This window comes from Marmota monax, unplaced genomic scaffold (genome assembly GCF_021218885.2).
Source record: "Marmota monax isolate L192 unplaced genomic scaffold, Marmota_monax_Labrador192_F-V1.1 WCK01_AAM20220418_F8-fsc00062, whole genome shotgun sequence".
NCBI lineage: Eukaryota > Metazoa > Chordata > Mammalia > Rodentia > Sciuridae > Marmota > Marmota monax.
In genome coordinates, this window is record NW_026695221.1 from 11,413,580 (window position 1) to 11,419,169 (window position 5,590).

A 5,590-nucleotide genomic window follows, 5' to 3' on the forward strand; every position below is an offset into this window, starting at 1 on the left:
GCACAGGGAGGAAGGTGACATAGGGCCAGACCAGACATGGAGAAGTAGAGGGTATAGACTCACACTGTGGTCAGAAGGGGCACTCTCTGAAAAGAGGCTAGAATTTGGGGTATTCTTAAAGAGAACCTCTGTGAAGAACATTGGTGCTTTTCTTTGGGATACGGGGAAGACTGTATAAAACACTGAGTCTGTATCTTTTTCTTTGCGTCTATCTCTCTGACTCTTCATAAAAGTGGGCATTGCTCAGTAGTGTGAGAGGTAAGACAGTGAAGGGAGGTAAGGCCTTCTTCCCGTCTACCTCTCTATGACACTGATGTGGAGGTGGACACATCATGTCAAGAAGAAGGCAGTCCACATGTTCCAGATGAAGCCTGGAGCAAGGCTTAAGATGTCCTGAGGAGAGATCAGAGAAACACAGAGAAAGACCTGCAGTGTGGGGCTCATTGGCAAGGAGAAATGAGACAAAATCATGTTTTCTTAATGTAAGCTAGAGGAAAGAAATTTTTGAAGGAGGGAAATGTTGATACTTGGATTATATCTAGATTATGATAATGATGGTGCTAGACATTTACAGAGAGTGTACTATATATTTGTGCACATTTTAAGGTTCCCTATGTGTAATAACTTACTTTTCAGAATTGAATTATAATAACATTTTGAACCACTGCTATCAACCCTCTGGGTCTGACTGAATCCTACTCTCTACAGGATTGTTTGTGTCTGAGCTCATGGGGATCTCGGGATATTAGGAAAGTGTCAGGAATGAGGAAGGACAAAAGTAAATCTACTAGAAAGAAACATTATGAAATAAATGCATTTAAAATCTGAGAACAACTTTGGCTACATTCATTCCACATTGGCATTGGGGTAAGTAGAGGTGAAGGCATGTTTGACTTAATGAGACATTGGCTCGGATCTTTGAAAACCAGTCTTTTTGTTACTGAGAAACTGAAATGACAAAAACTTGTGGTGTCTGCAACAGCTGTATGAGAGCCATCTATTGCGCCCAGAGAAAATGCAGTGTCTTATAAATTAAGAAGGTCTTCATCTTTCTCACAAACAATGATAGGTCTTCTTGCATGATATTTTGGGTTGGTGTTGAGAATTTATTCTCAGTGATCAAAAACTGGAAAAAAATTGGGTTTACTGCTTTCCAGTAACCAGGAGACATGAATTAAAACCCCATGTTAGATGTCCTCAGGTGAATCCTTATACCATAAAACCATAATCCTATGGTTGACATGACCTGACATCAAGACATTTTTTTTTCAGCAAGGTCAGTGTTTTCTTTTGGGAAGCATTCTTAAACTTGGGACTTCTCTGTATTTAGTCCTCGTTCTACTTCTCTTTTTGCTCTTCCTGCTTCCTGCTTCCCTTCAACTCAATTGGCTTCAATAACCCCATATTTGATGGTGACTTACAAATCCATAGCCTTGGCCCCAATCTATTGTTTTAACCTGAAATAAGTTATAAACTAGGAACTTTAAAGTATTATCAACATTAATGTCCAGGTAGAATTATGTAATGATTAGGTGGTGACACAGTTTTAGAATGTAAGGTAGAATAAATTGCTCTTGATATTTACTTATTTTCCCACATTATGAACAGGTGGGAGAGGACAAAAGATAAGCAATAGACATCAAATATTTGGAGTGAGAGTTCAAGGAGAGCTTTGTGTGAATCTTGGGAAGGAAAATATATGTGCTGAGGGGCAGCCAGGAGAGGTCTGGACTGACTCAGTGCTTACCCTCAGCCCAGGTACATAGTTAGCATTCTCCCCTCACATGTCCATAAGTGAAATGCATCATTTACTAAGTGTTTGAGCTGCTGATAACAAAATCTGACCGCTGTGACTAAGGGGTTTTAAGTGTTTCTTAACATAAAAATAATCTAGAGGTGGGCAGTCCAGAACTGATATGACAGTGCTGAGCCATCAAGGACTCTTTCTTTCCTTTCTTAGTAGTGACTTTATTCTCAGTGGTATGCAATAGTTTACAGATGGCTGCTGGAGCTTTTATGGTTTTGTTCACATTTTAAGTAGCAGGAACACACAGGAGAGAGGGCAAGGAAAAGGATGCTTTACCTAGTCAGTGAATAACTTCTATTGACATCTTATTAGCCGCGTCTATTTGCAAGGGACACTAGAAAACTTAGCATTTAACTTGAGAACATTATCATTTTGAAAATAAGACTTTGTTGATAAGAAGAGGGGGAAAAGGCTATTGTGTAGATAACTAGCAGTCTCTCCCAAAGGATAGGATTCTACTTGCCTGGAAGCAGTTCAGAAGTGGGTACTTGCTATTTTTACTTTCTGATTTCATCTACTCCAGGAAAGGAGGATCAATTAATTTGGCAGATAAGAATAAAGACCAACAAATTAGTCATTGATGGAGATGTGCCCAGGGTTTTCCTCACTGTCCTGTTGGTGGCTGAAGAGAGGAGTGCTCTTGGCAAGGGCAAGACAAGACTGTGCTGTTTTATTTCCAACTTCTCCTGTCTCTTATTGGGCTAAGTTGGGATCTAGGTCCTGGGAGGGAGGTGTGTGTCCTGACCTATTTCTATGTTCATCATTGCTATTAATAAACAAACAAAGGCATTTTATCCTCTTTTGGCTCCCTGAATTTGTTTTGTCACTAATCAGGTCTCACAGAGGAGGGGGAGTGAGTGACTAATATTGCTAAACCTCCCACAGTATAGTTGTCTGTACTTTTAGCATTCTGGTGACTGAAGCTTTCAATTTTCTATAATTTGGGATGTCCTCCCTTGCTCTGATAGTAGGTTACTAGAATCCACATTAAGAACAAAGTTTTGTGCCCTTCAATAGATAAATGGATAAAAAAATGTGGCACATATACACAATAGAATAATACTCAGCAGTAAAAGAGAATAAAATCATGGCATTTGTGGGTAAATGGGTGGAGTTAGAGAAGATAATGCTAAGTGAAGTTAACCAATCCCCCAAAACCAAATGCTGAATGTTTTCTTTGCTATAAGGCTGCTGATTCATAGTGGGGTAGAGAGGGGTAGTGTGGGAGGAGTAGACGAACTCTAGATAGGGCAGAGGGGTGGGAGGGAAAAGGAGGGGGCATGGGGTTAGAAATGATGGTGGAATATAATGGACATTATTACCCAAAGTACATGAGTACATGTATGAAGACATGAATCGGTGTGAATATACTTTGTATACAATCAGAGATATGAAAAATTGCGCTCTATATGTGTAATAAGAATTGTAATGCATTTGCTGTCATATATAAATAAAAAAATAAAAAACACAAAGTTTTGTTGGGCATGGTGGCACATACCTGTAATGCCAGTGACTAGGGAGACTGAGGCAAGAGGGTTGCAAGTTTAAGGCCAGCCTTAGCAACTTAGTGAGACCTTTGGCAACTTATTGACAACCTTCTCAAATACAAAATAAAAAAAAATAAAAAGGACTGGGATTGGAGCTCAGTAGTAAAGTACCTTTGGATTTAATTTTCAGTACCAATACAAAAAAGAACAAAATGCAATTCAACAAGAACCATGGACAGAGGGGCTCATTGAGAGCAAATAGGGAAATCTGACAAGAAAAATTAGACCAGGGAATCCATAATTCTATAGGAAAGCAAGAAGACTGGCTCATCTTTCAAGACTTGCTAGTCCATTTATTGGCTCAATTAAACTCTTACTAAGTTACAGATGAGTTTATGGTTTCATTTAATGGGATTATTGGGACACTTTTCTTTTGTGTCCAGTAATATGTACAACTACATGCCTTAAATGATAAAGAAGTGGAGGTGGCATTGGCACTGCTTCTTGAAAATGGAGAATTCTAATTAGAAATTTGCCTAACTAGAACATTTGCTATCTTCTTGTAGATAAGATAATAGTGATTTCATCACACTACTCCAAAAAAGTTCACAAATAATTAGTGAAACGATAAGAATATTCAACAGTACAAAGCACATATAGGAAGGCTTTACCTCTAGTTAAAATGGAGAAGAGGGAGCAGTGGAGATAAGAGGAGGAAAGACATTGTTTATATCATTAATCGTAAAGAGGAGGTAATAGATACATTAAGGATATTACATAAAGTTTTAAAACATTAGAAAACAGTAGAATATGAATACAGCTTTTTAAATATTGGAATTACACATATACAAAGAAGAAAGCAAGCTACTTACTGAATTATTTAAAATAATGGGAATGTAAAATGAAAGTCCATAACATATAATATTATGATAGAACTAAAGGAAACATATGTTATATTGATAAATGTAAATATCTTAACTTTCCATCAAAAATAAAAGAATTAAATTGGATCATGAAGTGAAATAAAATTCATGTTGCATATAAGAAATGTATCTCAAACCAAGTAATTAAGAAGGATAGAAAATAAATGGTTACCAAAGACATACCAGGCAAATGTAAACAAACAAGCATATGAACAGCCTGAGTGTCAACCAAAATGGAAATTAGGTCAAAAATATCAATTGGAAAAGCTTTTATAGTGGTACCATGTACAATTCACAATTGATGTATAATGGTTATTGCTTTATATGTACAAAGTAGTAAAATATCAGGAACTACAAGGAAATAGAAACCCACTATTAGAAGGAAAATTGATCTCTTTCTGTCCATTATAAATGTTTACATTCATTTTACAATCTTTTATACATGAGGAATATTCTTGGAGGTTTCCAGACTACCAGTAGAAGTTTGAACCCCAGATAGTGCTAATTCTTATATGCTATCTTTATTCCTATTCATGCTATACCTATGATAATATTTAATTTATCAACCAGGCATAATAAAAGACCACCACCAACAACTAAATAAATTAGAACATCATAACAATATACTATGATAGAATCACCAACATCACTACTCTTGCATTTTGGAGTCATTATTAAGCAAAATAAGGGGTATTTGCAATAAGCACTCCTGTAGTGCAACAATTTAGTCCCTGTAGTACTAAGGGACTAAAGGCAGGGAGCACCTACAAAATGGATATGTTAGACAAAGGGATGATTCATGTCTCAGGTAGGGATGAAGCATGACGGTATGATAAGATTTCATCACACTACTCCTAACTGCCCACAATTTAACCTTGGAATTGTTTATTTCTGGAATTTTCCATTTAATATCTTCAGACTATAGTTGGCTGTGGGTAAGTGAAACCATGAAAAGTGAAACTGCAGATAAGAGGGTGTCTGTTGTCTATAAAAATCACATATACATAGGGGTGTGTGTGTGTGTGTGTGTGTGTGTAGATCTGTGTCCTATACATTATAAATATATCTTAGCAACAGTTCAAGAAGCAGTCACATAAATTGAATAGATTTAAGTCACTTGATGTTTTAGAAATAGTACAAAACCATGTTCTTTGATCACCATTCAGTAAAACTAAAAATGACATAATCAGAAAAAAAACAATATACTATTACTTTGACATTAAAATTCTATGTCAGCTGCTTGTAGATCAAAGAAGAAATGTAAAATTGAAGAATAACTTAAAAGGATATAAAAATGCAACTCTTTACAACTTATGGAATTATGAGTGCAGGTAAAGCAGAAAAATAATACTAAATATTGTATTAGTTAAAAA